Source organism: Papio anubis, chromosome 2, assembly GCF_008728515.1.
Source record: "Papio anubis isolate 15944 chromosome 2, Panubis1.0, whole genome shotgun sequence".
Lineage (NCBI taxonomy): Eukaryota > Metazoa > Chordata > Mammalia > Primates > Cercopithecidae > Papio > Papio anubis.
The window spans coordinates 59,904,002-59,927,857 of record NC_044977.1 but is presented as its reverse complement, the minus strand read 5'-3'; the positions used below and the strand labels follow the sequence as shown (position 1 = coordinate 59,927,857).

Below are 23,856 nucleotides of genomic sequence, written 5' to 3'. Positions count from 1 at the left end.
TCTGGGCTTGAAGAAACTATATCAAAGTATTGTGGGCCAGGCATGGTGGCTCATGCCTGTAATCCCAGCACTTTGAGAGGCCTAGGTGGGAGGATCACTTGAGACTGGGAGTTTGAGACCGGCCTGGGCAACATGGCAAAATCCCATCTCTACAAAAAATACAAAAATTAGCCAGGTGTGGTGGTGCATGCCTGTAGTCCCAGCTACTTGGGAGGCTGAGGTGGAAGGATCACTTGAGTCCAGGAGGCAGAGTTGCAGTGAGCATGATTGTACCACTGCGCTCTAGCCAGGGTGACAGAGAGAGATCCTGTCTCAAAAAAAAAAAAGGATTCTGTGGGGAAGGGGAGAGATTCCTTTTCTCATGTCTCTCCTAAGGTTAGGAAAGGTATAAGCCTAGGGGACTAGCAAGGTGTGAACCACCTGGGGCAGGGCAGTTCTGCTGGAGGGAGGGAGAGAAGGAGGGAGGCAGAGACTGAGTTCCAAGCTCTCTCTCTGGAAGGGAGCCTCTGCAGGCTTAGAGACCGGGCCACCACAGCTCCTGTCCCTCTCAGATTTCTTTGGCCCACCCACACCCTGGCCTGTCTCTCCCCTTTGGCCACCATCCCAGTACTTGGCTGGTGCGGGGTATACAAGAGACTGCCTCGCTTTGTGGAACGGGCCAGGATCTCAGGTTAGAGAGGAGACAGCACGTGTTGAGTTCCCACATGGTTTCATAGGAAGACTGTGTGTTAACGGGATCGGCGTGTTCTCCTGAGACCCAGCTTTCCCTGAGGTATCTGCCACGTGGCGTGCAGGGAGGGAAGGCTCCAGGTTTCTCACCCTTCATCGGCAGGAACAGCTTCCTTTTTCTGTCTTACTGCTGTAATAGTTTGTTTGAACAAGAGTTTTATTGCTGAAAAGACATCACAAACAAGTTTTGAAGGCCACAAATGACAGCCCCTTCCTCAGGCCCTGCCTTCACCTCACTCGCCTCTTTCCCTAGGATCCAGAGGGAGGCTGAGGCCATTCAAAGCCACCCCAACACACACCCCACCCAGCACCACCCCCTGTTTATCCCCAGCCATCTGTTTGGCCCGACAACCACAGCAGAACATGAGCTGGGTGAAGCCTCTCCCATTGGCCATGGAAGCCACTGACATGCTCGTCTCGCGGCTGGGCCATCCAGTCTTGTGATGTGGCTGGATTTGGGCCCAGAAGGTTTCTTCCACTATAGATGGGGCCCTCCCTTCCCTGGGGATTCTCAGCAAAAATGTGGAGGTGGGACATGAGGGTGTCACAAGGCTGCTGGGTAGGGGGACCAGCCTCAGGCTAGGACCAAAGGAAGTAGGGCAGCCAGCCTCTGCCCACCCTAAGTCCCCGCCCTGTTCTCCCACGCCTGCACCCACTTTTGAGGAGGCAAAAGGGAAGAAACTTGTGCTTATTTGTTTGAAGAGCAAATATGTTGTTTTGAAACCGAATTGCGGATGGGGATGCGGGGGTGGGAATTATGCAAGGGTCTCAGGGGAATTCAAGCAGGGGGGAAAAAGGAGGGAAAAACCACTCTCTTCTCAGATGGAAAAAAAAAAACCTGTTTCTTAAAGTTTTAAATAAAATATCTAATATTTTGTATCTCTTTTACTGTGGAGAATTTAAAAGATATTCAAAAGTAGAAACAACAATATATGTTTCTCCAAAGAAGATATACAAATGGCCAACAAGTGCATAAAAATATGTTCAATGTCATTAGTCATCAGGGAAATGCAAATCAAAACCACAATGAGGTACCACTTCACACCCACTAGGATGGGTATGATATTAATAATAATAACAACAAAACAATGGGAAATAACAAATGTTGTCGAGGATGTGAAGAAGTCTGAAGCTTTTATATATTGCCAGTGGGAATGTGAAATGATGAAACCACTATAGAAAAAAGTTTGGCAGTTCCTCAAAAAGTTAAATATGGAATTACCATATTACCCGATGCCATTTCTAAGAGTTACATACCCAAAAGAATTGAAAACAGGAACGCAAACAAATACATGGACACGTATGTTCATAGCACTGTTCACAAGAGTCAAAAGGTGGAAACAACCTAAATGTCAATCAACAGTTAAATGGATAAACAAATTGTGGTATATACATACAATGAGGTATTATAGAGCCGCAAAAAAATTATTAAAGTACTGGTATATGCTACAACATGGATGAACCTCAAAAACATTATGATAAGGGAAAGAAGCCTGGCAAAAAAAGTTACATGTTCTATGGTTCCACTCATATGAAATATACAGAATAAATAAATCCATAGAGACACAACACAGACTGATGGTTGCCAAGGGATGAGGGAGGGAGAAAATGGGAATAAAATGGGTACAGGCATTTTACTTTGCAGTGATAGAAATATTTTGGAACTAGCCATGAGGCAGGGGGGTTGCACAACATTGTGAATGTAATAAATGGCATAGACCTGTTCACTTTAAAATGGTTACTTATATGTAGATTTCACCTCAATAATTTTTTAAGTAGATAGAATAGCATAATGAACCCTCCACTTATCAGTCTCCCAGCTTCATTAGTCATTAATTCATGTCCAAGTCAGTTTCATCTGTAATATATACCCATCCATGTCCCCTGCTCATGTATTATTTTGAAGCAAATCCAGATATCCTATAATTTCATTTGTAAATATTTCTAAAATATTTAGGATATATCTCTAAAAGAAAAGTGTTATAAAAATGACTATAATATTATCACACCTAAAAATATTTAACAGTATAAAAAGGCAACCTTTTAGACTAGTTCTCTAAATAAGAATATAGATTGTTTTCAAATTTTAAAAATATAAAAAGTGATCAGAAAAAAGAATTTGTTCCCTGTCCCTATCCATCATCCTGGTCTCTATGCCTTCACCAAACTCACCCACAAGTAGGCAAGTAGGCACTGTTTTAACTACTTTAGAGTTTATTGGCCAGCCATGTTCGTTCATACCTGTAATCTCAGCACTTTGGAAGGCCAAGGTGGGAGGATCACTTGAGCCCAGGAGTTCAAGACCAGTCTGGGCAACATGGTGAGATATACAATTAAAAACTTATCAGGGTGTGGTGGTGCATGCCTGTAAGCCCAGCTACTCAGGAGGCTGAGGTGGGAGGATAGTTTGAGCCCAGGTTGGAGTGAGCCATGATCGTTGCTACTGCACTCCAGCCTGGGTGACAGAGTGAGATCCTGTCTCAAAAAATAATAATGTTTTTTAAAATAGAGTTTATTTATGCCTGTGCATATAAATATGGATGTGGGCTGTCATTTGTCCCCTTTTTACACACAAAAATAGCATGCTGTTCACACTGTTCTGCACTTAGTATGTCTTGAGGAGCTATCCACATGAATACATAGAAAGGCTTTTAATTCTTTTTTACAACTACGCAGTATCTCATTGTATAGATGTCCTATAATTTACTTGACTAGTTCCCTATTATGAACATCTGGATTATTTTTTATCTTTTGCTATCACCAGCAGAATTGCAATAAGTAATTTTATACACATGTCATTTTGCAAGTCTCTAACAATATTTATGGGGTAAACTCCCAGATGGAATTGCTGGGTCAATGTCATGAGCATCTGTCATTCTGATGGGTATCACTCCGTGGGACACAGGTCATCCTCCTTTAGAATCCAATGTTGTTGCCTGTTTTGGAGGCAGTTTGCAAGAGATGTCAGAAAGCTTAGAACATGTATAACTTGAGACCAAATGATTCCACTTCTAGGAGTTATCCTAAATACGATTTTTAAAATTAATTAATTAATTTTTAAATAAAAAATAGAGACAGGGTTTTGCTATGTTGACCAGATTGGTCTCAAGCTCCTGACCTCAAGCAATCCTCTTGCCTTGGCCTCCCAAAATGCTGGGATTATAGGCCTGAGCCACCACGCCCAGCCAAGAAGTTATTAATCAGGTTTTCAAAGACTAAGCTACAAGATTGGACATCTTTGTGCCATTCATAGGTAAAACAAAAAAGGAGGAAGAAAGGGAGGGACAGAGGGAAGGAAAGAAAAAGAAAATCAGAAAAATGGCTGAGAAGGAGACTGGTTGAATAACTTACAATATATGCAAATACTGGAATCCTAATAGTCACAAAAAATTATGTTAGGAAAGTAAATTTATTATTTTTTATTTGTTGTAAAGGGAGAAAAAGTAGGCTGCAAAATAGTATGTTCAGACTGGTCCCATTTTAAAAAAATAATAATATGTATGCTTCTAAATGTTCTCTCTGCCTCACTTTGAACAACTGTAAAATGAGGACAATAGTATTTAGCCTAGTGAGTTGTTGTGAGGATTAAATGAGTTTCAATGTCTAAGATGCTTAGAACAGTCTCTGGCACAGAGGAAGCTCCATGTCAGAGTTAGCTAAAATTAGTGTTATTATTATTTTAATAATTGTATTGTAGTTACAGAGGAAAACGGTCTGGCAGGCAATACAATAAAATTTTAACCACCTTAGCAGGATTTAGAATTATTCGTTATTGTTTCTTTAAGATTTTTGCTTTTCTATATTTTCCTTTTTTTAAAAATTGTATAATGAACATGTGGTATTTCTGTAATATCTATCATGAAGTGCCACAAGAGGAGTGGAGTGGGGGGCGAGAATGGAGTTCAAGGTTGTCATGGACATTTGCACCTAGCAGTCCGAGGGGATGATGTGCAAAGGAGAGGCAGGATGCTTTTTTGGTTTTGCCAGCTCAGCCTTGGGCAGGGCCAACCCTACACCCTGGGAAGAAGGCAACTCCCTTAAAAGGGTGAATGGAAGATCTGGAGAAGGCTCTCCCTGCCCACATGCACATAGGAGCTTTTAACAGGGACCTTAACAATTAGAGAGATGAAAAGGGGTTCAAAAAAGGTGCAAAGAACACTCAATAGGCTGTGAGGGTCCTGGGATGGGGGCCCTAACTCATTCACTGCAGTGCTCCCAGTGCCTAGCCTGAAACAAAGCTGAAATTCAGTCAATGTTTCCTGAATGAACAAGTGAATCCAGACTCTGCTGTGTGACCTTGGGAAAGTTCTTTCACCTTCCTGAATCTGTTTCCTCATCCTTCAAATGGGGATATTAGTGATATTGTAGAGATTGCTGTGAGGATGAAAAGAAATCCTAATGTAGAATATACAGCATCTAGCTACAATCAGGTATGTGGTAGGTGCTCAAGCATTTGTTGATTGAATGAATGAAAGGAGCCTGGGCAACATAGCAAAAACTCTGTCTCTACAAATAAAAATTAAAACATTAGCCAGTCATGGTGGTATAGACCTGTAGTCCCAGCTACTCAGGAGGCTAAGGTGAGAGGGTCTTAGCCTGCAGTGAGCCATGACCATGCCGCTGCACTCTAGCCTAGGTGACAGAGTGAGACCCCATCTCAAAATAAAAATTTAATTCAACTTAAAAATAAAAGAAAATAAAAAAATAAATGAAAGGAAACAATGACATTTATAGGAACTTATTCACTCTAAAGTGTAAATATATACATATGTGTGTGGTGTATATATGAGATCTCTCTGATATATATATCAATCAGACTGTGTGCTAAGTACTGTACTAAGCACTATGCATGCATTATCTGGTGCAATCTCCATTTTTACATTTACAGAAATTGAGACTTAGTGAGATTAAGTGACTCACCCAAGGTCACACAGCAAGCAGATGGCACAGACAGGATTTAACTCAACATATGACTCAAAAGTCCTTGCTGAAAGAGCCCAGGATGTCAAAATGGACAGAGGCATGAGGAGGGAAGAGGGTCAGAGATAAGCTCCCCACTGTGTGCACACTGCTGAATTACCCATCAGGTAGACCTGGTGTGTGCTCAAAACACTGGGAAAGCAGCCCCAGCTCCCTTCCATTTCCCCAAAATTGGAAAATAATTTCTTTTTGATATTTCAAAGAAAAACATGGAGATCATTTTATGATTAAAATCGAGGCCTTATTGGGGTTTCTCTAAATTTATTTTAAGCTTTGTGTTTTCAGTTTGCACTTCGTATGGGGAGGAAGGATCAGAATACTCATGTCTCAGGACCTTAGCGCTTAATTGCCCTGGGGCTTAAGGCCTCTCTAGATCTTATCCAGCAAGGTGAGCCTAGATCTCCAGAGTCTGAGCGGGAGGCAGCGTGGACACCCACCTGGCCCCTTCTTCCCCTGGGGCTCACGTGGCAGTGCGAGGGGTGTTTCTTAGGGCAGTGGCCTTGGCTCCCCTGACCTGTGGCTTCTCACGGTCTGCCTTTCAGACAAGGCGCTCACTGTCCAAGCATGTTCCAAGCCACCGGCTCAAGTCCCAGCCAGCCCAGGCCTGTTGCAATGAGTCAGCCTTTCACTGGGGAAAAACGTGGTGACTGGTCTCCAAGTCATTTTTTCCAACTTGGCCCTTGTCCTGGGCTGGGTTTGGGGAGACCTTCATTTTTCCCTTTGGGATTCGGCTGCCTATGAGGTATTCCCAAGGGTCCCTAGGAAGCAAGGGGGCTGGAATTCCTTTGAGGCAGGTTGAGTTGCTGTAATTCAGCCAAATGAGGGTCCCTCAAGGTGCCCACCTGGTCTCTCTCCACCTCCCCCTGCTCATATAAGCAAAAGTAAAGGCCACAGAAGGTAAGTTCTTATGGCCCTTACAGTTGTGCCCAATCATGGGGAGGGGGATGAGGAGAGGACTTATAAAGTCAAGTCCACCCTTGGCATCTTTCACAGGCTGTGCTAGCGCAGCAACCTCAGGTACCTGGAGCTTGAGGCACACTTGGCCTCTTATCAACTAGTGGTGCCTTCCTGAAAGATGATGCTCCCTTGGGCCCCTTGAATTTTAAAGCAAGCACCATTACCTTCGGTGAACCCTCCTGCCCCCAGCTATATGCCAGGGTTCCGGTTTCAGAGCTGTTCACCTTACCATCCCTTCTGACTCACCTCTGGCTTCCCAGGGCTTTGTGAGGCCTCCCCTGCATGGCCAGGCTGATATGGATTCTCCCTAGGGTGACCAGGTGGGAGGGAGGAAGAGGCAATGACCATTAGTCAAAGGGTGGTGAGGGTGTGTGAGGGCAGGGGTTTAGCCCTCGTGGATCCCACAGTAAATTCATTCTCTCTGGAGGAAACATTAACCTCACTGCTTCTGAGGCCCTTACTTAGAACCTCCTATTCATTTTTGCAATTAGCAAATATTAACCTCTCAATAATTCATTCATTCAGGACACAGTTATTTATTGGTACCTTTACATGCCAGGTACTGGGCTTTGGGGATACAATGGTGCACAGAAGAGTCATGCTCCTGTCTTTCTGAAGCTGATAGTCTGAGAGGGACACAGATAGCAACCTGGTAATTACACAGATAGATACCAGCAATCCAGTATCAATATGCAGGAAGAGCACCAAAGAGCAGACAACAGTGCCTGGAGTGGTCTGGGGTGTTCAGGGAAGGTTTGCTTGAGATAGATGGGTAAGTGGGTATTGTCTCGTTGAGATGGGGGAAAACACATTGGGGTCCTAACCCCGAGTACCTAGATAGTGACCTTATTTGGAAATAGGGTTTTTACAGAGATAATCAAGTTAACATGAGGTCATTAGGGTAGGCCCTAATCTTGACTGGTATTCTTATCAGAAGGGGAAATGTGAACACGGAGACAGACATGTGCACAGGAAGAATGTCATGTGAAGATGAAGGCAGATATCAGGGTGACGTTGGCTGTTACAAGCCATGGAATGCCGAAGATAGCGAGCCAACACCAGGAGCTAGGAGAGAAGCTTGGAACTGATGCTCCCTCACAGCCTCAAAGGAACCAAATCTGCTGACACCTTGATTTTGAATTGTTAGCTTCCAGAACTTGAGATCATACATTTCTGTTGTTTAATCCACCCCAATTGTGGTCTTTTGTCAAGGTAGCCCTAGCAGACAAACTCAGTGTTCCAGACAGAGGGAACTGCACATGCAAAAGCCCTGGAAGTGAGGGGAGGGGATGTGGGTTTGAGAAAAGAGGCCACCCTGGCTGGAATGCAGAGTCAAAAATTCCTTTATCCAGACTGACAGGGAAGCAGATCAGTGTGGGCACCTCAGGCGACTATTAAAATAGCTATAAAAATAACCACCTTGAAGATGTGTAGAGTGTACCAGATAAGCCTGGGGAGGCAGGAAGTGACTAGAGCTGTGCAGGGGCTTCCTTGTAGGGGTAGAAGTGGAGCCTTTAACCTCAAGAGAGAGGAGAAGCTAGCAGGTACACAGGCGAGCTAGAGCCTCATTTGAGCTGTGTGACTTTGGGAAAATGGCTGTCTGTCTCTGTGCCTTAGTTCTTCGATCTCTCCCCTTATCTAGGACATTCTGTGACCATGTGACTAGCAGTGTGCTCTGTGTTGCTGTCTCCTGTGTGGTGAGCCGGTGCGAAGGAAGAGAAAAGAATGAAAATAGCATTGGACACAGTTGTGGATCTTATGGAGCTTATAGTCTAATTGGGGAGATGACATTCATTCGGGCCACTGCACAATGAAAGTGCTAAGTGTGTGAAGTGTACAATGTCAGACATTCTGAAGGGTTAAAGTGGTGGCTTCCCTCATGGGGGGTCTCGAAGTCTAGTGGGACCCCAGATACAATTTCTATGGTGTACATCTCCACCCGCCCCACCACTCCATAATTAATAGGTCTGGGGATGGGTGGGGTTAACACGTGACCCAAGCTGGGCCAATCAGGATCTTTCCCTGGATTTTTTAGTCAGGAGCTAAGGAAGAAAATGCAGTTTCTCTCTTGGAGGCTATGTTTGCTGCTACATAGAGAGGGCTGACGTGAGGGAATGGAGCTGATAGGCTGACCCAGAGAGAGACAAGAGGGAAGGAGAGAGAGAGAGGGAGGGAGGGAAGGAAGGTGGGAGAAGAGAGAGAGAGAGAGAGAAAGAAAGAAAGAAAGAGAGAGAGAGTGAGAGCGAGCCCCTTGGCTTCCCTGGCCCTGCTGCATCTCTGCCTTTCCCCTGGGCTTACTGGAGATACCCTACCCACACATTCTTCACCCTGCATTTATCAGTTTCCCCTAGGCTAGCTGGAGAGGAGTTTCTGTCACCTACAGTCCTAGGAGTTCTGATTCCCACAGGGATCCCCCGTGTCAACCTCAGCCACTGTTTATGAGTGAGGTGATGAGACCCTGCTCTTGGCCCTAGTGTGTGCTATTGTGTCAGGGACCAAGAAGCTGTACCTGCCCTCTTAGGAAACCCTTCATGGAGCCAAAGGCCATCTTCACTCTTTACACTACAGGAGGCGCTTGAGTCTTCACCATGCCTCTGTGAGCCTGGCCACATTTGTTTCACTTTGCAAACCCTGCAAGTCAGGAATTAAATCTCCCCCACCCTAGTCTTACAGTTGAGGAAACTGAGGCTCAGAGGAGGAGAAATGCCTTTGTATCTAAGTGGCAGAGCCTTTTTTGGGCCTCACAGTCCTTAAGATGGTACATGTGAAACAGCAGCCCAAGCCCTGATCAGGGAAAAAGTAATCATCTTTCATTCATGAATTCATCAGTGAACGTTTCCCTACAAAAAAAGAAGAGACATTACCAAAGGTTTGTGCAGAGCCTGAAGTGCAAATTCAGGAAGGCAAGCACAACCTTTTATCTCTATAAGCCCAGTAATCACTATACACACAAGATCAGGCATAAGGTAGGTGCTTAAGAGATGTTTGCTGAAAAAGAATAAGAGCAACGTCTTAGTTACTGAGTGATTACTATGTGCCAGGCACTATTTTAAGTGATTCATGGGTATTCATTTAGGTAACCCTCACCCAGCCTTGTAATGTTGGTACTATTATGCCTGATTGATTGATTGATTGATTTAGACAGGGTCTCACTCTGTCATGCAGGCTGGAGTGCAGTGGCATGATCATAGCTCACTGCAGCCTCAAACTCCTGGGCTCAAGCAATCCTCTCACCTCAGCCTCCTAAGTGGCTGGAACTGCCTGGCTAATTTTTATTTTCTATTTTTTGTAGAGACAGGATTCAGTATGTTACCAGGACTGGTCTCAAACTCCTGGGCTCAAGTGATCATCTCACCTCGCCCTCCCGAAGTGCTGGGATTATAGGCATGAGCCACTGCCTCCAGACTATTATGCCCATTTTAGAGATGAGAGGGCTACAGCAGAGTAACCTCTCTGAGCTCACACAGCTAGTAAATGTCAGAGGGACCTCCAGCCTTCTGGCCTCAAGTGCACTCCTGACCTTAGACTGTATTGCCTATCTTCATATGATTGAATGAATGAATGAAAGCACATCTGCTAGCTACAGGAATACACATACACATACGTTTCAGGAGAGCTTTCACTGGAGAGAGCTACAGGGTTGTGAAGCCTGGAGAAATTTAAGCTCCAGAAAATTCTCCAAGGAAGTGGGATGCCATGAGCCTTAAATCTGTGTGGGACTTTTGAATATGAAAAGAGATATGCACATTTAGTTCTGGAATCTCCATATACTCAAATCAACATAATAATTGCTTTGAGAGCTTTCTCTGAATGAATTGAGAGCTTTCCCTGTGCCCCACACCCTGCCTACTTATCTTTGAATCTTCCTGCCCTCTCTGTGTTAGGGTGTCAAAGGCCTGTCTAATCACTCTCCTAAACCACTCTCCCCTCATCTCCTGCAGTCCACAGGAAGGTCAGCCTCGTGGGGTGTTCTTTGCAAAGCCACAGAATCTTCCCTTGATAATGACCAAGTTTCCAAGGCAAAAATGGACACATGCTTATGGCATCCACAGGCCCAAAGAGTTGAGGCCAGAGAGACCAAAAGTCCAGGATCTGAGTTGGCCAAGATCCAGGCTTGGAATAGAGCCAAGGATGCAGGTGGACAGGCCTCGGGGTAGATGACAAAGCTGGGGGAATTCTCTTTACCTGCTTTTGCTGGAGGGCTAGATTTCACTATCTCCACTGAAGATCTTGAGAGCACCCATTTCACCCTGGGGCAGGGACGGGCTGCATGTTAGCTTTGAGGCCAGGCCAACCACAAGACAAGAAAAGACACATCCCAACTTCAAAGGGCTGCCGAAGACCAGGGCAGCTGAGCAGAGCTTCATGCCCCCCAAGTGAATCTAGCTGCTTCAGGCTCAGGCAGGTGCAGGGTAGGATGGAGCGCTGCCTGCAGGCTCAAGGGGAATCTTAATTGCCAATGGGAGATTAGATTGGTATTTATTTTCCATCCATCTTCATCTTTTAGGAGAACAAATTCTGGAATCTTTTGGGGGAGTCCTAGGGATAAAAGTCCTTAAGGAAGAAAAATGGCCCATAAAAATGCATCCTCACTCCTAGACATATTATTTTTATATAAAAATTTCTTTCTTTATCAAAAAGAGATGAGGTTTCACTATATTGGCCAAGCTGGTCTCAAATTCCTGGGCTCAAGCAGTCCTCCTGCCTCAGCCTTCCAAAGGGTTGGAATTACAGCTGTGAGCTGCTGCACCCTGCCCCTAGACACATTAGAACTTTAGTAAGTTTGGAGCATTTTATTTGCTGCTGGAATTATGCTAAGCACTTTATATACATGACCTTGTTTAATCCTCAGGATACCCTAGTATAGAGATGATGACTCTTCTTACTATATGTCCCAAGGAAACAGAGGCTCAGAGACCTTCTCAATGTCGCACAGCTAATAAGTGTCAGTCAGGAGTCAAACCCAGGCCTGACTTCAAGTTCCTCGCCCTTAACCACAGTACTATGTTAGGTCCTTTTTAGGCACACATGTTCACTAAAACCTAGATGTTTTGCTTGCATCTGTTTATCCAACAAACATGTATTAAGTACCTACTATGTGACAGGCCCTGTTTTAGATGCTGGGGATATATAGGGCATAAATAAAACAGACAAAAACCCCTGCTTTCAGTGAAATCAAAATAACAGTAAAAGGCAAAAGATTATTGTCTCCCATTTTATAGCTGAAGCAACTGAGGTAGGTATTCCTTTTCGTCTGCTTACCCCTCAGATTCATTTATTCACGTGTTTTGTTGTTATTGCTGCTCAGCAAATATTCCTTGATAACTTACTAGGGGTCAGGTGCTGTTCTAGGTGCTGAGGTCCCAGTGGGGATCCAAATAGATATGGTCCCTGCCCTTGTGGAATTAGCGGTATCTTCAGATTGGTCCTGTGTGTCTTCCTAACCTATAGCTGCTACTCAGGGCACATGAACAAGCAGTACTGACTTGTGTCCCCAGGAAGCTGATGCTGTTCCTCAGACAGGCCCAAAGCCAAAGGGGCAAGTCCAGCGGTGTGCAAAACAACCAAGTCAGCACAAGTATTTGGGATCATAGGTGCCCTTTGCTCTTCCCATATGGTGATCCCTGCCCCAAGCTATATTAGAATGCACTCTGACGTAAATGTTAGTAGGCTCTGTGGGGAGTGGTGGTTCCCACCTGCAATCCCAGGACTTTGGGAGGCTGAGGTGGGAGGATCAAGTGAGCCCAGGACGTCAAGGCTGCAGTGAGCCATGATCATGCCACTGCACATGCAGCTTGGGTGACAAAGTGAGACCCCCATCTCTAAAAAGGTCAGTGTCTCTGGGTGTTAATTAGCTGTGTGACTTTGAGCCAGTGAAGCTCTCCAAGCTTCACTTTCCTCACTCATAACATGGAAATTGAAGCACTTTTCTTGCTTGAATATTTCCAAGAATGAGATGAATTCAAATGAAATAATGGCTATGTGAATATCTCATTTCCTGAACCGTAGATATTATTTCGGTGTCTTCCAGGTCTTCATTTCCTATTACCACAGTGCCTCAAAACGGCTCTTATAAACTCATTCATAAAAAGGTATAAGTGACTGATGATATTTCAAGTCTTGCCTCTCCCAGGCCTAAAGACTTTCTTATAAGAAAAAAAAAAAAAAAACAAAAACCTGTGGAAGAGAACTTTGGATTCTGGCCAAATAGAGTAACAGGTGCCAGATTTACCCTCCCATCTGAAACAATTAAAAAGTACCTTAACTCTGTCCTAGACAAAGTTCAATGGCTTTTAGAAGAGTACAAACATATCCAATGTCCGACAAGATAAAGTTCCCAGTGTCTACCATCTAATCAAAAGAATTCCCAGTGGAAGCGCCTTGGACTGGAATATGAGCTCCCTGAGGCCAGAGATTTTTATCTGTTTCATTCTCTGCTGTATCTTCAGTTCCTAGAAGAGTGTCTGGCACATAGTAGGCATGCAATAACGATTCGTTGGATAATGAATGAATGAATTGGGGTGTCAGACGTCAGTGAGGATAATGGGAGGTGCTAATCTGTGCAGGGGTCTCTCCCAAAACCCCAGAAATCACCTGACACTTAAGGCCTGCCTAACTGATAAATTCCTCAAGTCAGCCCAAGCATGGCAGCCCAAGCATGGAGGATGAGACCCTCTAAAGAGTGACAGCCTTTAGGGGAGGGAGACATCTACAAGCCCTGTCACAAGCCCTGTCATCACCTCAGGAGGAAAAGGAAAGCTTGTTACTCATTGATAACCATCACTGTGAACGACTCCTCCACATGGCACCCCTCCCCACCCCCTACCTTCCAGCCCTGGCCTGTTTACTGGAAGACGCGACCCTGTTTTTTACATCCTGAGCGATGACAGATTTCATCACTGGCTTAAGGCAAGACAGAGAAGCTGGGTGTCAGGCCCTGGTGATAAGTCATGTCAGATTTTGGGTGGTTGTGGTAGTGGTGGTGGGGGCAACTGTAGCCGTTACCACACAGGTTTATGCCTCGATCTGCTCATTCATTTGTTAATCCTTTTATTGCGTACATATTAATTTGGGTCAGGCCTTGTGCGTGGGGGCTCCAGACACAAGACAAAAATGACAAAAATGAAAATGACGGTGATTAAAACGAATTGCAAAAGCCACCATTTTCTGAATGATTCCTTCAGAAGGCAACATGCTGGCGTGGCTAGAAACGTAATTCTGAGCGAGACACCCAGGTTCCTAGTCTTAGCTCTGCTTCTTCATAGCAGTGTGACTCTGGGCAAGGTATCTAACCTCTCTGAGCCTCCATGTTCTCATCTCTAAAATGGGGCAGTTGTGATTAAATGAGTTAACCCAGTTAAAGCGTGTAGAATGCTATTTGCTATTTCTTTGCTTGATGTCATATTAAATACTTTACAGCCTCAGTCAGAAGAGGGAAATTGTATCATGGTTAAGAGCTCTGAGTTGGAACTTGGACACCCACTTACTGTGTGACTTTGAGCAGGTAACTTACCTTCTCTGAACCTCAGTTGCCTCATCTGGGAAGTGATGCAAAGTAAATTCCACAAGGGTAGGGAATTCTGTTTTGTGCACTCCTATCTCTACAGTGCCTTAAACAGCACATGGCCAATAATAGATGCTAATGCAGTAACCAGGACCAATTATATAATTTGTGGGACACAGTGCAAATGAAAATGCAGGGACCTTGTTTTAAAAATTATTAAGAATTTTGGGTCAGGTGTGGTGGCTCATGCCTGTAATCCTAGCACTTTGGGAGGCCAAGACAGGCGGATCACAAGGTCAGGAGTTCGAGACCAGCATGGCCAACATGGTGAAACCCCGTCTCTACTAAAAATACAAAAATTAGCTGGGTGTGGTGGCGGGCACCTGTAGTCCCAGCTACTTGGGAGGCTGGGGCAGGAGAATTGCTTGAACCCGGGAGACAGAGGTTGCAGTGAGCCAAGATATGCCACTGTACTCCAGCCTGGGCGACAGAGTGAGACTCCATCGCAAAAAAAAAAAAAAAAAAAAAAATTATTAAGAATTTCGTCTGGGCTCAGTGACTCACACCTGTAATCCCAGCACTTTGGCAGGTGGATCATCTGAGGTTGGGAGTTCAAGACCAGCCTGACCAACATGGAGAAACCCCATCTCTACAAAAAATACAAAATTAGCTGGGCGTGGTGGCACATGCCTGTAATCTCAGTTACTCGGGAGGCTGAGGCAGGAGAATCGCTTGAACCCGGGAGGTGGGGGTTGTAGTGAGTTGAGATCATGCCATTGCACTCCAGCCTGGGCAACAAGAGCTAAACTCTGTCTCAAAAAAAAAAAAAAAAAAAAAAGAAGAAGAAGAATTTCAAGACAGTATTGGTGGAGAATTAAACCAAGTGTGGGGGCCTTCTAAGTGTGGGGTGGCCCTCTGTGACTGCATAGGCCACATGCCTATGAAGCTGGCTCTGATCACAATACTCCCCAATATTGTTGTTATGAGGAGAAAGGGAAAGTGAGTTAAAGTGTATAGGGCAAGTGGCACATACCTGGCCCAGCGTAGACTCTCAGTGCTAACTGATATTACTCTTATCATATTTCATGTTCACTGACAGCCCTGTGAGAGCAGATAGGTGTTATCCCACCTCACAGGTGAGGGATTAAATGACTTGCTCAGGCTGGGCACAGTGACTCACGCTTGTAATCTCAGCACTTTAGGAGGCAGAGGTAGGAGGATTGCTTGACCCCAGAAGTTCGAGACCAGACTGGGCAACATAGCCAGACCCCACCTCTACCAAATCAAACCAAACAAAATAAAACCCAACTTGCTCACTGCCCTAGTGTTTATGGGAGGTAGAGGCAGGATTTGAACCCAGGTCAGCTGACGTGTGAGAGAAGGGTGGGTGGAGGAAGGGGGAAGGCCCAGAAGCCTCGCAGGTAGCTGGTAGGGAGGTGTTTGGGGGTTTGGACAGCTGCTCCCTCCTCTAGGGCTGGCTGTCCCACCAGCGAGGGGTTGTTTCTGTTGCTCAGTGGGGAATCTGCAGGCCTGGACAGGCTCTGAGCCGGGAAACAGGAGTGGCCCTGCTTGTCCTATGACACACTGCGAGTGGAGGGGGCTGTGGCCAGCGGGGACGTAGGGGAGTCACACCCGCCGAAGCCCAGCTCAGAGTCAGGACTGGGGCCAAAGGGGCAGAGCCTGGGCTGGCCATGGAGGTCCGAAGTGAGGGATTAAAATCCAGAGTGGCAGCCTCTGCCACTGACAGCCCCAGCTCTTCCCGTGGCCCCAAAGGCCGGTGTGTCCCTGTCCCACCGGTTTCCTCATCGCCCTCCCTCCCATGCACCTCCCTGCTCACCTCAGTCCCACTGGCCTCCCTGAACCTCCTGAAAACCAACCAAGCTCTCTCCCCACACAAGGCCTTTGCTGTTGGTTTGCCTCTGCTGTAAACAACCTTTCCCTGGCTCCTTCACACTTACCAAATCCTAGCTCCAGTGTCACCTCCCTTAAAAAGCCTTCCCTTGGCTGGGCATAGTGGCTCATGACTACACTCTCAGCACTTTGGGAAGCCAAGATAGGAGGATCACTTGAGCCCAGGAGTTTGAGACCAGCCTGGGAAACAGAGAGAGACCCCATCTCTACAAAAAATAAAGATTTTTAAAAAGCCTTCTCTTCTCTTCCTTTCTAAAGCACTGCCATGTTCTCACTTCTTCCACATCCCCCTGCAATGCCTGTTTTCCATTCCAATCTGCGATTCCCATTCCCTTCCTTATTGACTTGCTATGTGTTCACCACCTGACTCCCCTCAGTAGAACACACACAGATAAACCCTGAGGGCGGGGGCCATGTTCAGGGCTCCATTCCTCTCATCTAGAGCAGCGGCTGCCACACAGCAAAGACTCCATGCATACTTTTTGAATCAGTGGGCGAATGAATAGCCAGCTGTACCATGTTGGAAAAATGACTTGTGGTCTTTGAATCTGTTTCCCCATCTCTAAAATGAGATTGGGACTCCTGCCTCTGTCACCCATGCTGGCAAATGGCATGATCTCAGCTCACTGAAACCTCCACTTCCTGGGTTCAAGAGATTCTCCTGCCTCAACCTCCCAAGTAGCTGGGATTACAGGCACCCACCACCATGTCCAGTTAATTTTTCTATTTTTAGTAGAGATGGGGTTTCACCATGTTGGCCAAGCTGGTCTTGAACTCCTGACCTCAAGTGACCCGCCTGCCTTGGCCTCCCAAAGGGCTTGGATTACAGGCTTGCCTGGCCTCGTGCCACTTCTTAAGGTGGATTACAATCATACTGTATTTATTGAGGACTTACTGTGTTCCAGGCACTGTACTAGATACTTAAAACCCGGCATCTAGAAAGTGATGAGTTAATTACAATATTCCCTATGTTACTACGATTGCTACTACTAAACTCTATAGGTTGGGGTCCCTGATTGAGGGACTGAACCCTTGATCCTAAAATGCTCCCCTGCTTCCCCCACCCCCAGAGGCTACCCCAAGGAAGAGAGACAATCCCAGGGGCTTGAAATAAAGGGAACATGCTGGGAAAGAAAACTACTCTGAGGCAGGGTGCAATGGCTCATGCCTGTAATCCTAGCACCTTGGGAAGCTGAGGTGGGCAGATCACTTGAGGCTAGGAGTTCGAGACCAGCCTGGGCGACATGGTGAAACCCCGACTCTACAAAAAATACAAAAATTAGCCGGATGCAGTGGTGTGCACCTGTAGTTCCAGCTACTCAGGAGGCTGAGGCAGGAGAATCACTTGACCTGATAGCAGAGATTGCAGTGAGCCAAGATCACGTCATTGCACTCCAGCCTGGGTGACAGAGCAAGACCCTGCCTCAAAAAAAAAAATAAATAAATAAATAAAAAAAAATTAAAAAAAAGAAAAAGAAAAAAGAAAAGAAAACTACTCTGATATTCTCAAAGGGGTTCCTTCTTTTTGGATTTCTCTATCTCTCTTGAGGATCCCATCCTACCCCACCCCCATTCAACCCCGCCTTTCCCAACCACATACCAAGAATAAACCTCACACCCTGTGTGCCTCGAGTGTCATAGTTTCCTGCCTCTATGGTCACGGGCTGCTCGGGCTCAGAGGGATTTTCCAGCTCAGGGCAGTGCTGGTGGGACCCGAGGCAATGTGACATAGGAGGAGCTGTGATGAAGACCTAGAAGGAGGAAAGCCCCGAGCAGATGCTGACAGAGAACTGGAGTGGGGCCTCACAGAGGTACCTGGAGTGCAGGCTCCCGGGAAGGGGAACCAAGCCTTGCCTCTGATTTCACCAAGTGCTCTCAGAGCAGGCCATCCGGCAGCTTGCTCCCAGCCAAATGCTACTGACCAAGGACTTCCAAACTGACCAGGCCCAGAACAAGACATTCTGTTTAGCGTCTGGAGATCTATGGCCAGGCTGGATCCTAATGGATTCCAGTTTAGAGGGCTGTCCACTCCTTGGTGAAGTCCTATTTTCTTGGCCCTCTCTTCCCTTTGAACAGTGATCAAGGACTCTCCCAAATCCTGCTCTAATCCCTCGTAGCCCCACTGATAGCCATCACAGTCAGACACCCTCCTCAGAGAGCCATTTCTCCTCCTCGGTCTTTCTCTTCTAATTTCCACTCCTGATATCTAGCTAGCTGCTTCTTCTAAACATGTCAAGGGACCTAGTTTCCAGTTCTGCTCTGGCTCTTACTCAGTGGCTTCTAGTAATTCCCAGCCCTTCTCTGTGCCTCAGTTGCCCCATTTGTAAAACGGGGCCCTAAAGGGTTCCTTTCAGCTCTGACATTCTCGGATCCAAAGTACGGAGATTAAGCCACAAGAATCCCCACCAGAAGGTAGGGAATCCAGCCTGGACCACACCCCCAGGGCTTGACAGTTTCCTACCCAGCACCACTTGCCCACCTTCCTAGCTGTGTGGCCATAGCCAAGTTTCTGTTGAATGGACAGAGGGTAAGATGTCAGGATTAAAAAGTCAAAGTGAGCCAGACGTGGTAACTCACGCCTATAATCCCAGCATTTTGTGAAGCCAAGGTGGATTGCTTGAGGCCAGGAGTTCGAGACCAGCCTGGGCAACATGGCGAAACACCATCTCTACTACAAATATAAAAGTTAGCTGGGTGTGGTGGTGTATGCCTGTGGTCCCAGCTACTCAGGAGGCTGATGCACAAGAATCACTTGAACCTGGGAGGCGGAGGCTGCAGTGAGCAGAGATCGCACCACTGCACTTCAAGCCTGGGTGACAGAGCGAGACCCTGTCTTTAAAAAAAAACAAAAAAAAAAACCTTAAACTAGCCAACACAGTGCTTTCTAACCCTAGCAGGAGTGCATTAAGAGGAAGCCGTTATGAATTTAGAAGGACAAGAAGACAGAAAGTCTGAAGAAAAAACAAGTAGCCAAAGAACAATCCGTTTGACAAATAATAGGAGCATCTCCTATGTGTACTGAGGTTACAATATGGATATGGAGCTCAAGAACTCAGAACCCAAGGTGCTTAAGGTGGAGGAGACAGATTTGTCAACAAATGTTGTTATACCCTTCTGACTATTCCCTGGCATCTGTGGCCATTGTATACAGTTGTGTAGGTTGCTGACTGCACAAGGGTGCTGGCTCAGGCATACAAGGGCTGAAATTCAGGTCAGGTCCCTTTCCTAAGCATGGGCCTGTGGGGCTGCATCTTCCCAGAGGGGCACCTTCTCCTAATTCTTACAAATGTGCTGTGCGGGCTGGCCTAGTCCCTGCAGCATCCACATTACCTTGTTCTGACCCAATCAGCTCCCCAGCTACGAAAGCACTCATTTTAGGTACAATTTACTCACCCCTCCACACACACCTATTACCTCATGAGCACTCCATCATCCTTAACTTGGCCTTCAAGCTCCTTCGTGACCTGCCCCCAGCTCCTTCTCTGCCATCTCTACCATCTCCTTCCCTGTCATACTCCTCATACCACACAGTCCACACGGTAGAGTTTCACTTCCTTGAAGGAGCCATGATCCATCTGATCTTTGCATACGCTGCTTCCTCTCTCTAGAATAACCCCCTTTTCTCTGATTGGCTGGCTAATGCCTCAAATGTTCAGATCTCAATTTAAACTTGATTCTCTCCAAGAAGGCTTTGATTTTGTTTTGTTTTGAGACAGAGTGTCGCATTGCTGCCCAGGCTGGAGTGCAGTGGTGCGGTCACAGGTCACTGCATCCTCGACTTTTGCCCAAGAGACCCTCCTATCTCAGCCTCTCAAGTAGCTAGGACGATAGAAACAGGGCACCATATCTGACTTTTTTTTTTTTTTTTTTTGATAGAGGTGGGGTCTCACTGTGTTGCCAAGGCTCAAGAAGCCTTCTTTGAATCCTCTCCACTCCCTTCCTTCTCACTCAATCAGATCACATTCCTGATGCCCTCATAGTGCCTGTGCTTCTCTAAAGCATTTGTCAGAATTATAATGAAATGATTAATAGTATTAATTAATGGTTTTTGCCTTTCTCCTCTAGGAAATTAGAAGCTCCTGGAATATGGGGACTGTGTCTTTTATATGCTGTATATGCTACCTAGGCCATCTATCTGCTATATGCTAGAATCCTAGGACATATAGTAGGTGCTTAATAAATTATTATTGAATAAATGAATGACTATAGCTCGACATAATACAGGCCATTAGACAGGTGATTCTACTTATTTGAGGACAGGGAAGGCTGTACATATAGCTGGTGCTCAATAAATAATAATTGAATAAATAATTACTGACTAAATGAATGACTATAGCTCAATCTAATACAGGCCAGTGGACAGGTGATTCCACTTGTCCGAGGACAGGGAAGGCCTGTACATGGTGAGGTCTCCTTGTTTCAGAGGGGTCTGGGAAGACAAGTCAAACTCCCCAGGGACTCTGGGGACAGGCAGAAGCAGCATGTGCTGGGCCTGAGGGGGGCCAGTGCAGAGGGGCCACTCCCACATGCTTGGCCATCTTGTGGAAGCCAGAGGTCTCATCTTTGCCAGTTTTCTGGGTGTCCCAGGATGTGGCTTTGCTGAGAATATTTATGAGAGATTCCCCAAGTCTCTGGACAGAGTGAGCGTGAACCACATATGGTTCCAAACTCTGTCATAAAACCACAACTTGGCTGTGGGATCCCTAATGCGCAGTCTCGACTTGGCCAGCAGTCTGGGGGAAGATTGTTCTCCCGGACGCAGAGAGAGCCATTGTGGTTCAGGGAGAGCAGAACCAGGAGGCCTTAATGAATACCTTCTTGAAGCCGACCTTAAAATGCTTTCAGCTGTGGGGTGGGGCGAAGGACTGCTACCCCCATGACAGGGCATTCCCAGGCCAGTTCATTTATCTTGAATTTAGACTTATTAAATTTTAAATTAAAAAATTTTGTAATACCATGGAACTTCTCAAACACGTTCACTACAGGAGAACAGGATAATGAACGTCACACCCAATACTCAGCCTCAAGGGCTATCAATTCACAGATAATTTTGCTTTATTTTTTGCACCACCACCCCCATGGAATAATTTAAATCAGATTCCAGGCAACATATAATGTTATTTGCAAGTGCCGTGATTGGTTACTCCCTTTTAAAACACAAGCAATCCTGTTCATTATGGGGAAAAAAATGTTTTTGTTTTGTTTTTTGGGTTTTCTTTGAGACAGAATCTCACTCTGTCACCCTGGCTGGAATGCAGTGGCGCGATCTCAGCTCACTGCAACCTCTGCCTCCTAGGTTAAAGCCATTCTCCTGCCTCAGCCTCCCAAGTCGCTGGGATTACAGTTGCCCACCACCACACCCTACTAACTTTTTGTATTTTCAGTAGAGACAGGGTTTCACTGTATTGGCCAGGCTGGTCTCGAACTCTCGACCTCAAGTGATCCACTTCGTGTCGGCCTCCCAAAGTGCTGGGATTACAGGCATGAGCCACTGTGTCTGGCAAAAAAAAAAAAAAAAAGTTTTTAATTAAAAAGAAATTACATATAATCCAATCACCCAGCATTGATTTAAATGGTGTGGCTCCGTCAAACGGAATCACTCAGGTTGCATTTGCATCTTCATTTTGTCACCTGTGGTTACATGACCCTGGGCGTGGTGCCTCTCCGAGCCTCAGCTTCCTCAGGTGTAAAATGGGTGTGTGCTTGGTACAGGGTTGTTGTGGGGTGAAAGGAGGTGTTACTATTGGCTTGATGCCTGGCCCATAGAGCACAGGTGTGAACAATGACTGCTGATGGAACATCCTGCCTGCTCCAAGGCCCACATGTTTGGCATTGGAGCTCACCAGAAAGCACAGCTGTTTCTTCCACAAATCAGCCCAGTTGCTCAGGAAGGAGGGCGGCCCTATGTAGGAGGGAGCACTTCTGCTTGCCTGCGGGAGGTTGGAATCTCAAATCCTTGGGTCATCTTGGGTTCTTGACTAATCCACACCATTCAATCAGGGTGACTTTGGCCTTAGAATTCCACATCGCTTGCTCTGGAGGAAAGGGAAGAGGAAGGACTAAAAGGAAGATGTGGCCTCAACCCTCCATTTTACAGATGGAAAAACTGAAGCTCAGCTGGTGGAGGCGTTAAGATCCCAGGGCTGCTAATGGCAGAGACAGGACTGGAGGCCAGGTTCCAGCTTCAGTTTTCTCACCTGCAAATGGGTAGGTGAAAGCAAGGGAAATCCAGCTATCCTTAGAGGCTGGAAGCCCACCAGTCAGAAAGGCTAATCCTGTTGTGCTGACCAAAAAGCCACTGGGGGATTTCTTTAGTTAAGATGAAGGCAGCTTCTAAGAATCAGGGACTTGTGTTTTCTCCCAAGAGACTTTTGAAAGCAAAACTTGCAGGGACCCCCTCCTGAGAGACAGGAGGTCACAGCTGAGGTATCTGGCCAGATGCAAAGAACTTCCCTCTCTGTTCTTGTTAACACTGATAAAAAGGCTTCCTTCCTCATTCTCGGGACCAGCTTTTCACCCCTGGCTGCCAGCCGACTCAGCCCCCATACCCTTCTTGTCATACTATCCTCCCACCGCCTCCACCCTCTTGCCACCCTGGACTCGACCTTGTCCTGGACTGTCCCTTCAACAAAATTCATGGCCACCCGACTCTTCTTACCTTTGCTGGTGCCTCTTCCTCTGTCTTGCACTGATGGGTTCATGTTTCACTTCTCCACCAGGGCAGTGGGTGGAGACCACGAGGGCTGTCCCATCAGCTCATGTTTGGCAGCTGTGGTGGGCCTGGGTGGGTGGGATAAGGGTGTCTGGTTCTGGTTCTGCTGTCAGAAGAGGGCCTCTCCACCTGGCCAGCCCTGGTTTCCTCTTTTGCACCCTGGGGAGAGTCACATCTCCATCACAGGGTTGGGAGGTGGAAACTGGTGATCATGGCTAAGGTGTATGGAGTATCTACTATGTGCCAGGGATGTGGGATTTATCTCACGTAAGCCTCCTAACAATTCTGTTTTACACATGGGAAAACAAGCTCAGCGAGATGAAGTGGCTTGCCGGTGGCCACCACGGAGTGACAGGTGGAGGAGGTAGCATTTGAACTCGGGTACTCAGCCCCCAGATCATGAGCACTTAACCACATCCCACACCGTCTTCCTAAAAAGTAACATCTGTACGACACCCTCAGAACTAGCGGCAACAGAAGCTGCAGACTTTTGGAAAGGGAAAGGAGCTCCTCCATTCCACCCCCACCATATTTTGATGACAACTATGGACTGGATGCTCCGGCTCTCTTATCTCACAAAGGTGGGAAGGCAATAGTCTATGCTTTCACTGGCACTCTCTCGTGTACTGATAAGGGAAGTAGCAGCTCAGACAAGTTAAGGAAGTTGAGCAGGGTCACACAGCTGGTCTGTGGCAGCAGGGAGAGTTGAATGCATGCTAACTTGTTCAGTTATTGAGCACCTGCTGCATACCAGTCTGTAGGTCAATTGCTGGGTATGCTGTGGGATCTACAACAGGTCTCCTGCCCTCTCAGGTCTTACAGCTAAAGGAAGGGTGTTGATGGTGGAAATAGTGTGATAACAGATTTTTTTTTTTTTTTTGAGATGGAGTCTGGCTCTGTCACCCAGGCTGGAGTGCAGTGGTGTGATCTCGGCTCACTGTAACCTCCACCTCTTGGGTTCATGCAGTTCTCCTGCCTCAGCCTCTCGAGTAGCTGGGATTACAGATGTGTGCCACCACGCCAAGCTAATTTTTGTATTTTTAGTAGAGACAGGGTTTCCCCG

General features: G+C 46.3%; 1 long non-coding RNA gene across 2 annotated transcripts; it reads right to left on the bottom strand.

The window, feature by feature from the left end:
- Positions 1–251: 251 nt before the first annotated feature.
- LOC116273487 lies at positions 252–21,342 on the bottom strand. 2 transcript variants are annotated; one of them, XR_004181813.1, is made up of 3 exons: positions 19,475–21,342; positions 6,913–6,973; positions 252–892 (listed from the first exon to the last, which is right to left on the bottom strand). It is a non-coding gene; the product is annotated as an uncharacterized LOC116273487 (long non-coding RNA). The 2 variants fall into 2 exon arrangements; XR_004181809.1 differs by having other exon boundaries at positions 19,496–21,342.
- Between the last annotated feature and the right edge of the window lie 2,514 nt (positions 21,343–23,856).